The 12,993-nt window shown below is 39.1% G+C and overlaps 1 protein-coding gene across 1 annotated transcript in view; it reads right to left on the bottom strand.

Annotated features, from left to right (window-relative positions):
* The window catches only part of stet (stem cell tumor), a 498,916-nt gene that overhangs the window by 443,259 nt on the left and 42,664 nt on the right, over positions 1-12,993 (bottom strand). The gene's annotated exons all lie outside the window — the stretch shown is intronic.

Genomic DNA, 12,993 nt, shown 5'->3' with positions numbered 1-12,993 from the left:
AAGCGATGATATTACATCTCATATGTATACATACATGTATTATTTATATTTGTTTCGTAAATAGTTGACAGAGAGGATTTATTTGTATTCTCGTTCCCACTTTGCGACGTGCAGAAAACTATACGACTCCGATAAATACTATGAAACTAACCGCAAGATCTTTCAACTATTGTAACGAGAGAATTTTTATCAACATTTTACGCTTTTTCATTTTCCAGGCGAAAGATAAAGAAAGTATCAATTATGTGATCTGTCGCGTATTTTTACACGAAGAAGCGTACGATTATAATTTATAATACGTAGGTTAAAGGTTTGGAATGTGGAATGAAGCGGTACATGTAAATTTCGAGCTGACGATGCTTATAGAGAAGCGACGAAGCATATAAGCGGGTCAGAGGCTGGCGCCACGACGGACATTATCCAATGAGGCGAACAAATTATTCTATATAGCATAATCGTTTCTCCTACACCGTCTCTTCCTTCAACCTCCATCCGGTCCATACAGTTTCTTAACAACACGTGACCGCTTCTCAGAAAACCATTATCTCTTTACTCAAATCAACTAATCGATTCCATGATTATTTGCTCGTTAACAGACTCCCAACTGTTGTCTCTGTTAGTTTCCTCCTTTGTCGTCTTTATTTCATTTTGTGCTATTTATCCAGGCACGATAAGCAGATACCGATTTATCGTTGCATTTACGAGAATTTTGAAGATGCAAACACTGACACAAAATGCGTATAATATGCAAAAATATATAACATATTCGGAATACGGTATTCCCTGCAATACTTGGCGGATAAAACGATTTTAAGCGCAGTTCTATTAATTATATTTATAAAAGAACCTGCAAGATTATCCGCAATTTAATGGCAAATAAGTTTCATTCTTTTTGCTGCAACTTTACTTTAATTTTCATACTTGATATCCCTGTAATGCCAACGTGCATGTAAAATTTAGTATTTATGAAATAATGCTAGATTAAAGTAGCCTTTACCGTCATTTCATTACGCATTGTAATAAACGTAACATTAATGCAATTCATTATATTTTATATTATAATTAAATTTACTCTGTCGTGCATCACAATAAATAAACATAATACAAATGTACGCCTGGCCCATTGAAACGGAATGTAAGCTTAAATCCGGCTAAATTTCAATCTCAATTTCGTGATGAAAATGTAAAAGATGGATATAATCCGTTCGTGTAGTAGCTTTGTGGTAAGTAATTTGCATAATAGCATTCTATATATACGTGTGTATGCGGTATAAATCATTCCACAATATTATTCTGTAATGTGCTATAATATATATATAACAACGAAAGATACGATTTTCTTGTGGTATCGTGTTATTTTTCAGACAAAGCCTGATAACCCTGTGGTAACAAATTCTTAGAAATTGGATATACTTTGCATTACCACCTTTCTTAATTAACTTTTACTTTTTACAGTCATACACCTACAATACGTACTTTCAGATAATAGAAAACGTAATATTAACATTAATGTTAGAAAAATGTTTGTACTCTGTTTTCTTGGCTATATGGAAAAATGCAACGTCGTGTATACGTTATTTATGTTTGTTTGAAAAGAAGACGTGAACCAATTTCCATCAAACGTCGTCAAATAGACAAATAACTTGTCGCATATCGATCCTTTCAAATTTAGCAGTTTACCAAGCTGAGAAAACAATTAACCGGAAAAAGAAAGAAGGAAAATCATAAAAGTAGGAAGTCGGCTTGGATGAAAATGGCAAAGTTCGGTCGAACACATACGACAAAGTAATACGTGCCTCCAACATACTAAACGATATCAGACGCACGCATATAAAGTAATATAGACGTAATATGGGCAGAAGCATAGGGGCTCTATCGGCCTTTAGAGGCGAATTACGATCGAGAAACTGCGGTCGATGTCATAAAGCTGTACCTACAGGCGGGTACTTCGTATCTGACCCGATGCTTTCACAAGGGTTCTCGTTATCTCTATCATTGATTTCGAACGCGATCTAACTCGTAAGATCCACCATGTCGTTTCAAGAATTATGGCTGTTACAGAGATATGTTCGTTAGCCGAATTCGATCACCACATTTATGACCATTAATTTAGCGCCGTTAATAATTCATCACCACTACTATTAAACTAATGGGAAAGTTCTGTCATCAAATTTTGCACCTACGCTTGAATACAATTTTATATTTCGAGGATCAAATTCAACGAGCGTATTTATATATAATAACACTATGTGAAGTTCGACTCGACGATTATATTTACAATGTTTTACGTTCGCGAATGGCTCAGACGAAATGTATTTATGAAATTAAGGACGAAAATGCAGGCTATGAAAAGGTTTATGCAATATCGCCGGAGAAGTTATCTGTTATCGTAGATTCGTCCGATGAATTGTTCTGTAACAGAGTGTATTTTAGACAATTTACAGATAAAACAATTTTCAACGGAGGCAAGTTCAAAGCCTTTGTCAGATTCATTTATAGTTCGATTAGATCTTCGTGAAGGTAAAAAAGTTTCAAAAGCTCCAAAAGACCAGAAAAATGTTCGATACTGCGAATCAGACTGTAGAGACAGAAAGATATTTCAACGGTAAAAATGAAAAATTTAACAGCGACGGGATAAATGGATCGTCAGACAGATGAGAAAGGATCGCGAGCAATGACGAACGTTATATCAATTACTAATGTTAATTAATAACTTGAAAATTCAGTTCAAATAATTTGCTTCTTTTCTCGCGTATAATGAGAAACAAGAAACTTTCTGATCCTACTGTTCTCGTACCTAGTATTTCCTCGCTCTTACGACGAAACTATTTTTTAAATATTTTTTACATTTCGTAAGAAAACATATTTAGCAAAAACAGACAAATACACGAACTAACCAAAGCCGATATTACGGGCAATTTCTACGAAAGAAACGCTCGTTCCTTGCAAAGAAGAAAAACGACAAAACTTTTCGTTCGATCTAACGCTTTATACTTACGATCCCATCGTAATTCCATCTCTACGTATCAAAAGCAGCGTATATTCTTAGAATACTAAGGGGCAACGTACGGCAGCCGCGTGAATCAGGCTTGAACGTCGCGTTTCCAGAAGCCTAACCGGCCAACCGTATAGAAACACATACACGGGCACGCAACTACCCTGTAACTAACGCATCGAACGCGATTTTATCAGCGTAATCGAGCATAATGCGCGCAGATCTCCGCGGAGCGTAATTCTTTCCGCGAGCAGAGGCGCGAGTGCGTGTACACGCGATCCATCGTTTATCGCGATAGTCGCGATAATGAACGTTCGATTAATAACCGCGACAGAGGCCGTGCACACGATACGAATCGTTGAAAAATTCGTCGCCGTATCCACGACCCGATCATTTTTCCAACATCTAAATTCACTTTGTTTTCGCGCGTCCTGCAATTACAGCTGCTAGCTTGCGGTCTATGTTTATGGAAATGGAGCTAGCTCCGTCCAATTCGACTCATGATTTTCGCGTATCTGGTACCATATTGTATTGCGGGACGTGTATTTATACGGATACAAATGTTCTACCGTTCCAGTGTTCTATTATCTGGGGTCTCTTGTTCAATTACCAGGAAAATTTTGCAAATTGCAACTTCTGCATATCGTACCACGTATACAACTCGCAATTACCTAAATATTTGAATCGAGCGACGATACACTCGTTCCAGGTGCTGTTTAAATTATTCCCTTAAGTTATAAAACTTGTTCGAATCAGTCGAGCTATCTGAAACCAACTTACTTGACCAAACTTGCTTAACTCGAAACATCGTTTCTATCTCGTTACTCGATCTTTAAGTATCTCTCGTAGATTATTTTTAACGATATTCCTGTTAGTTCGTTCTATGATAAAAATACAAAAAATAAAGAGAAACGGGAAAAAAACCTTTGCCAAATTCTAAATTTATGTTTCGACATTCTGAACAATCGATACTCTCTTAGCTACGTTTTCTAGTAAACCTACGTTTCGCGTCACTGTTTCTGCGTTTAAATGTCGCCCAAAAGGATAACAGATCTATTATAGATCCGGTTAACATTCAATGCGCGCATTAGCGCTGTAAGTTTCGTTTTCTTCAAAGCGGGCTCATAACAATGCTTCATATACATGATTCTAATAGAAATCCTTTAAAACCCTTGCTCGTACCCTCGTAGAGATGCATGGGGCGTCCCGTGCGTCTATTGAAACCGTTCAACCGTTCGGAGATAGCGCCACTCAATATGCTGTTCAGTTTCTGAAGAGTAAATATGCAGACCGGGTAAACGGAAGGCAAAAAAAGTGTCGGGCGTAAGTACCATCTTCGAACGGTTCCCAAGTGCGGATACGATCTAGGACCTTCGCCGAGACCGACGCCTGGCCACTGGTTTTTGCTCTATCTGGCTGAAGATCGAGCCGCTGCGGAGAGAACAGGACGCAACGATTTACGTAATTTCTATGGAGAAAACGACAGCGGCCGCGGAGAAGTTATAGCGTCGTTTTGCATACGAGTACGAGGGATCCATCTTAATCGAAAGATGGCAAACGCGACGCATTCAAAGTTTCCATGCCCGTACGAAAAATAACGGTCGAGACGGTGAAGGGATGAGTTACGGTAGCTCTTGTAAATTTATTGCTAATTCTCTTGATTTATTACGCTGTAGAAGGTGCAAATGGGAAGTTAGGGGAAGGGGGGATACTGTTGGCGTACAACGTGACGTGTTAATGAAAGTAAAAGATTCCGATAGATAGAGAAGCGAGTCGAGAAGGTATTCGAGCCCTTAACGTTAGACTGCGCACTTTTATTATTTTATTTATGACTAATAAATAAAAATAAATAAAGTATCTAAAATACAATGCTGCTCGTGATATTTAATACATGATACGTCCCATTTTTCCAATTATATTCATAAAAATATGAATTAGCATAAATATCCGCGGTCTACTTGTCGTAGAAGTGGATATATATATATATTGTGTACATTTTTAGCAACATGATTTTCATGATCGTACGAGTAGAATTTGAAACCAGCCCAGAAACGTATATGGAAGGTACAAGACGTATATTGCTAACATGCACTTGGTTAAAAATTACGTATATATAAGATATATTAATTTATATATACAATTGTCAAATTAAACAAGCATCTTTACTTTCAAATAGTATGTTATCGTTGTTATCGGGTAAGAAAGCCAACTGGAATAGAATAGTAACTTTCGCAAGCTTTTATTTGGAATAGACCGGTAAACCCTTTCAACGGTAGTCGTGGTAAACAGGTACCTGAAGTGGTAAGCAACGCAATTAGCAGTCGTTGCGTGTCGAGTTCACAAATAAGTACAAGCCCTGTTCGAAAATAAACTTAAGCGAAAGAAAGGGGCAGACGAATATCCTATTAGCTATTAGTTGCCAGATACGCTATCATTTACATTTTCGTGTGCTTCTTTCTCGACGATTTTTATTAAACACCGACGTTTCAATTTTTATATTTTCCGCGCAAAATCGTTACGTACAAAACGACATTATGAGAAATCTAATTATAAAAGAGGGAGAAGATGTTCGATATCTTTGTATATACAGTGCTTAAATAAATGTACCATTCGATGGCAATGCAAATATCAATTTGAAACTAGACTGATAAACAAATATACAGGGAAACTGCAGACTGTATTTCTATGCCAAGAGAATTTTTTGGCGTCGAAGTATACCGATGTACTTTTAAAATACGATTATTTCAAATGCCACCGTATGCCTTTTTTCCGTGAACTAATTTTCCTCGTCGGTATTATCTCTACGTAAACAATCCGCTAAATCGATCTTAACTCCTCAAATTTTAGAACTGTTAATAAGTTATAATCGTGCCATTAATTTTTCACGCACATGTATCTCGAAGCCCGGCGTAGCAAAAATGATATTATCCTTTTTAATTCTAAAGCAAACACGACAAAGCTCTTATCAGAATAATCCGTTAAAACTACAGCTGCCGCTTCGGACTGTTCATTCCTCTAAAAATTCATTTTAAACGTACTATACCCCCAAGCAAGAGACACGCGTGAAGTTTTAATACCCTGCGCAGATGCGACACGGGACTGTGCGAAGAGAACGCAAGAAAGAACAATACTTTTAAGTGTGCTCGTAAAAAGCTTCAAACGAACGATAAAAACCGCGACAATCGTTTCTATCCATTGTTTCGCAAGCCGCGATAATACTGTACATATATGCGAGATATCAGTATACCGTTTGCTATAAGTACTAGACGATTGTAGAAAATAAAACGAGTGAAAATCGTTCAATTCGTGCTGGATATCGCCAAGTACCTGTACACGATCAGCTATATACCTACGCACGATCGTCGTATTTACCAATGCTTACTAATACTTCTTCGTAGTAAACCTGAAAGCCAGGAGCAATTTTCCCATTTGTCTAGCATATTGTAGGCCAGATCAACTGCGAATTTTTAAACATTTATGGAAAATTGATGGATGCCAGAAACCACAGAATGCGTATAAATATACAGAAACGTATAAAATATTGAAAATATAGCACTTGCTGTGAAGTAAATGAAACAACTGTCTATCGTGTTCTCGTTTTATAAATTATATTCGCAAAAATATGAATTTGCAGAAATATCCGCGATCCAATAATTGGAAAAGTGGAATTTTCCCTAGAACTTCCACACATCGATTTATATCAATCGGTTTCGGCATCGACATTGTTTCGGTACTATTATTAGGTTGTCCGAAAAGTTTCTTTCGTTTTATAAGGAAATAATGGACGCACAATGTTTTTTGTTTTATATTGGTTTATTAGTAATAGAAATAGAACGAAATGGATCACACCTGATTCAATAAAATAATATAAAACAGAAATTGTCATCTATTAGCATCTTATGAAACGAAAGAAACTTTTCGGACGACCTCATATATTCGTATTATGTGTTCGTCGAACGGTGGCATCCGATCAGTCAGTCGACAGAAAGCGATTCGTAAATGCATACAATATCGACTAAAAATGTTTCTCCCTTCAAGCACGACGTACTATATATATAAATATATATCATATTTACCAGATTGTGCTAATTTCTTTGCAAATTCAACCCATACTGCTTCTTATTCCTCATTATCACTATACTTTGTATCTGGCTGGTCATACAGAAAGATCTGATCTTCAACAAGTTCGACAAGTCGTTCAGGATCCATCGTTAATGTCCTCTTGCTGTCACGGTTATGTGCGAACTGAGTCGAAACATATGCACACTGTCAGCACCGATGCTTTTCGTCAAATCCCGATGCGTTCCGTATCCGACAACGTAGATGTTCTTCGCGAGAATGTCGAACAGCCTGACCGACGTCGCACACGTGTCATCGACCTTAATTCGCGCTAATCAAGGACCGTAGAAAGTGAAAGGAGCGAAAAGCATATAATTTCTATTAAATATCAGCAAGTGACCTAACACTTCTAGCCGACCGTGTACGTACGTATTCACAGGGCGATCGAGTCGCCGTATTAACGCGCGAAAGCTCGATTTCCCCCGGCGAAGGGCTTTAGAAAACGCGTTTTAATGAGAGGCTGGCCCGTCCAATAAATCCCCCGGGAGAATATCTCTTAACTACAGCTCCCCCGCTCCTCCCTGGTCGGGTATTTCTTTTTCCAGGAGGACCCTCTCATTATTTATCATGCACAGGCAGCTTACTCCGCGAGCAAAAGTAAATCTCCATTCCCTTGCGTTCCTCTTAATTTCACGACTCCCTTGAAAGTCGAGCCAGCGGACGCGGCAGAGAGAACGAGAAACACCGTGAGCGAAGGACGAAGAGAAGCGGTGGAAGAAGAGAGAGAGAGAGAGATACCGGTGGTGGAGAACGCAAATTCCCCGTGAGAAATTCCACCTTTGATTGCGTCGCAGCTTGGAGGAGTTGAACGGATTTATGTCGGACGCGTGTGCCTCTGCCACGAGGTCAGAAACGCAACCTCCGACCAATCAGAGATGAACGAAGAGAGCGGAGAAAGACGGAAAGGAAGGAAAGGAAAGATGAAACGTAGTTCTGTTGCTAAATAATTTAATAGTTAGTAATATCGGTGAGTCGACGAGAGACGAGTTCTCTGTTCCATCGTACGCTTCTAATTCTTTTCTAATTCTATGTCCGATAGACTAATTAGTCGACGCGTTTCCTGAAGTTTCCTCGTTCAATGTTATTCTTCTTGGGATCGAGCGCTGCGATCGGACACGATCTTCGTGATTATGTATATTGGTAAATTTTTCGACTAGTCTGAAAATATGTATGTACGTAAAAATTGTAGGATATTACAGAAAACGTATATTCAGCGAGATTAGTGTACGATATGAAAAGACAATTCGAATATACGGTGTATAATAAGCGTCAGAAATATTGCACCGAATATTACGAAATTTACGAATGTAACGAATAAACGACTGTTAAATATATCTTCAGATTCGTTTGAAACTCGATCGAGTTAATCGCGATAATCGGCTACTAGCTTCAAAATATTTCATAAAATATCCATCAAATTATTACCCGAAGAACGAATATCCCTACACGGTGTGTCCGTAAAACGCATCTACAAGTACGGAATACTATGACGATCCTGTGAGTAAACGAATTTTCTAAAATCTGTCCGATGATATCGGTCGAATCGTGCGAGAAGAGCCCCGGAGAAGTGAAAGAAACGCGTATCCCGGGAAGAAGGGGGAAGAAAGTAAGCTAGCAAAAGGGAGGGATAGGCCGAGCGACGACGAAATAACGAGAAAAAAGGAGAAGCAGCCGCGACTCGTCTCGGAGAGAGAAAACATTAAAGCGCGAGGATGAAAGAAGCCTCTTTGTGTTTCCCAGGTGAGCGTTATAAATGAGCTCTCCGACGGGAACGAGGGTGTCTGGGCCGAGGGTGGCGAGCCGGAGGACCGCCGCCCGACCACACCTATGCCACCAGAAGTCACCGGAGGACCACCGTTGCGACAAACGACCAAATCTGCTTTGCGGATGGATCGCGTTTTTCTTTCTCTTCGTTTCTTCCAGCCGAGCCACGCTATCGCTTTTTTCCTCCCCGTCGCGTGCTTTTTAATTACGCGGGCCGAGAGTCGCGTTCACGTGTCGACGGTTAATGTCTTAATTAATTAGACGGGACAGGGGTAATATTCTTGATACCGGAATGCTGTTTCGTTTGGCCTAAGCAAGCATCGCGGGCAGAATTTTTTATCGGATGCCACGAGTGTGGGTTCTTGGACTTTCGAATGGTATTTTTGCGTGGTCGATTTGTCTTGGATATTTCATTGCCGAGCCTTCTTCTATGGCAGTTTACCGACTAATTATTTATTGGAGAATTAACGAGTTTTAAAGGACATTGGCTATACGTTTCTTTTCTTCCTTTTCTTTTTTTTTTTTTTTTTTTTAAGGATTTTGCCGTTTTTCGTTAGATAGGTTCGTCAGATAACTTGCGAATCGAAGGATTTACTTGCACAATTTCGTTTGTTTTATCTCCAAATTTGTTGATCTCGTGCAAGAGCGTTTACCGATCCTGTTGGCTTGTGGCTTGCAATTTGTAAAATTTGGCCAATAATATTTTGTCTAAATTATTTGAAAAGATCGCTACGAATGGATTATTTGTAAAAATTTCTAGGTAATTTTGTAGGAGTATTGGTAAATTTCAGAATAGAGATCTTTGTTAAGTTTTTCAAGTTAGATTTTGAACTAATTATTTCTCCAGTTCTAAACTAATTGTCCCCGATATCCAAGGCTTTCAATCGTGCTATAAGTTTATGAATAGAATAGTGTAATAATATCCGATTCAATCTGTCGCTCTCACTATATTTATGTTACTAAAGACTTTATGGTAATATAGAAGGCTTTTAACATAATTTAAACAGATTATGTAGAAAGCTCGTCCGCTTCGTATTAAAGCAATTATGCTTTAATTAGATCCCCTTAGAAATAGTTATTCGAGCAAATGTAACTACCAATTCGAAGATGTACATTATCGCGTCTACGCTTATCTTCGAGTCCAAAACACAAGACCAAACATAACAATGCTGAAGTTCTTTTTTAATATCAAACGATACGTCTCGATAATTGAATCTTCCTCGAAAATGTTATATAAAATGTTAAAAAGAAAAAAGCCAGAAAATAAATGTTCTCGCAAAGGATAGAAAACACGTCATAAAAATATCATGTTCCACGTTTCTCAAGACAATCCGAACGAAACCAGAATTTTCAAACTACGATCCAATAAAATCAAAGTCAAAATACATCTTCACCGCTACTCAGCGTTCAACAAGCGGACACCGAGAGCAAAATAATCCCCGAAAGCAAACATCTTCTTCATTCACGGGCTATTTAAATACAACGGCGACTCCTCCCAGCCTTAATCCGTAATCGTACGATCTAATTCCGGATAAACGGGTAATAAGATAATCTACGAAAGCCCCCGGAGAGTTTCAAAATCAATTTATTCCGGGCCAGAGGGAACCGGTCGCAGAAAACGAAGCGGCCGCGGAACGAAGTCTCTCCCGGGCCAGACAACGAAATAAAGAAAAAAAAAAAAAATAAAAAAGAAGGAAAAGAAAAGAAAAAGAAGAAAACGAAAGAGGGAGAAAAGAAGGCCTAGGTATATAGCTAGGGTTGTTCTCGCGCGATCACGCGTGATGCGGTCAGTTGGCGCTGACGCGAATATAATGAGGCACAGTGGCAATTTGGAGGTTAGCTAGCAAAAGCCTGGCGCAAGATACACAAAAACCATCTGATCGAGGATTATCCTTCCAAAAGGCTTTTGCCACGGCTTGCGACCGGTCTACACGCTCACCTTGCCGAATGTAAAGTTCGCGAGTTATATTAACAATGCTCTTAGCCCGGCGATAAAATGGGTCGGTGCAATGGGTCGCTGAATAACGCAACGAGAGCTTCGTCGTTGTGGTTACGCGGTTTTCGCGCCGCAACAATATGCGCCGCAATAATATGCGCTGCTAGTTTTCTGCTGGAATTTTATGAATGTATTTTGCGCCGGTTCCGAGCTTTAGTTGCTATTACGTTGAAACGCAGAAAAGGTTCGTGGCTTTAAGGTAGATTTTTAAAGGCTTGATCCGTTGACAGAAGGTTGCGTTATAGCTGTTGTTATGGTCGGAGAGGTCAGAAGTATCGTGATGTTGGTTACGGTTTATTAATTCCTTAGGATTTTTGTAGGGTAGAAATATATATTTTATTCTCCTTCTACGTTTTTTTAAAATTTCCATTCGAGCAATCAATTTTGTGCGCGGTACAAGTCTATCGTGGGAGAAATTGGTTAACGTAATAACAAATTATCAAAGGTAATAACAAATATGCGAAATACGGAGAAAAGTCATGCATTTACTCTACTATCATTTTATAGCTAGATTTTTCTTCGAAATTGCGTTCTATCGCGAATACAAATCCTTTCTTTGACAATGCTGATTAATATCGTTCGACAATTGTTTTGGATTGATGAATAACGATCAATCCCGATCCTACAGAGTTTCCATATGCATAGAAGCATACCCCACGGTAATTTAATTGCGACTACATAATTTGCGTCTAATCATTCCATTATTTATTTTATATCCCCTAAATGCAACATTATGAATACACATATGAAATAATACAAGAATTGTGCGATACTGTGAATAACAATAGCGTATTGTCGCTGCTAATTAATTTATCATTAGGTCTATTTATCGTTAAGCAATAACTATTTACTGTTAATTAATCAACGAATATTCTAACGTCAACGAACTCGCTAGCCTACAAAAATCTCATTTTACGTATAAATTCCATTCGTATTTGTATTCGTTACATTCAAACATCACCCAACCAATACAAAATCGAAAGAAAGAGAAGAGAAAAATTTAATAGAAAATAGAACGAAATCGAACTGTGTGAAAGGTGCTTCTCATCAAAGAGTATAAAAGAGTAGAAGAATCGTACGGGAGATCGACAGATTTGGATGTGAGTCACGCGAGAAACCAGCCCGCCGAAAATTCGTCGATTTCTATCGAAAGCCACGATACTCTTCCTACCTCTACGTGAACTCCGATAACTATCTTTGTGGCCCGTCTTATTCAGGATCGAGCAGTTGCACCCCGTGGTGCATGAGAATCGTTGAAATCGACGTCAGGACGTCGCCTTCTCTTCTCGCGTTCTTTTCGAAATCCTCGTTGATGGAACCTGCTGGCATTTGGTAGGATACACGTGGGCGTGGACCTGTCTTTATTTGACTCATTGTCAGAACTAAGTGGTTCCCTCTAGCCTATACTATACGATCTACCTTATTTGCTGCTGGATTAGAATAGCCCAGTGACCACCGGCTACGCTTGCTTCTTGTTTACATACGCGAGTTGGGAACGGAGAGCGACTATCTCCTTTCGCGCGATACGTATATCGTTCGACCAATCTTGACATTGAATTATTTTGTCAAAGCGTGTTGTTTTGTTAGAGCAAGTAGAGTAATTCTCGCGAGTATCCTTCGAAAAATGAAAAACACTGGAATTTGAGGGAGTATGGTGGCAGCGAACGTCTTGTAACTTTTGCATAAATTATCAGATCGATTTGAAATTTTGCGAATCAATGGCATACTTGACACATTCGTAAAACTTTTCTATGATGAATTTCGACCGATCGATTGAGAATGCAGCTGTGTCGTACTAAGTATATTTAATAGGTCGGAGAAGAAACGTCGAGTGGAAAATCCTCGGCGATGATGCTGCAGGAACACGATAGCACGATGGCACCAGGTTTTCGCAAAGCTTTCTCGGATATTAAATTTCGTGGAATGCTCGAGGAACGATGGGTAGAGAGCAAAACAACGGCGAGCGTACGAGAACCTTATTCCGAAACGTGGTGCGCTAAGGTACACTACTCGCGTACACCGTGTCTGCTCTCGAATAATGTCTTGAGAAGTCGGCATTAAGCGAGAACACGCGACGTAACTCACCCGACACGATTGCAACCATCGTGGTTGGATCTTT

Source organism: Bombus flavifrons, chromosome 3 (genome assembly GCF_040668555.2).
Source record: "Bombus flavifrons isolate JBK064 chromosome 3, iyBomFlav1_principal, whole genome shotgun sequence".
NCBI lineage: Eukaryota > Metazoa > Arthropoda > Insecta > Hymenoptera > Apidae > Bombus > Bombus flavifrons.
This window is presented reverse-complemented; position numbering and strand designations above follow the sequence as displayed.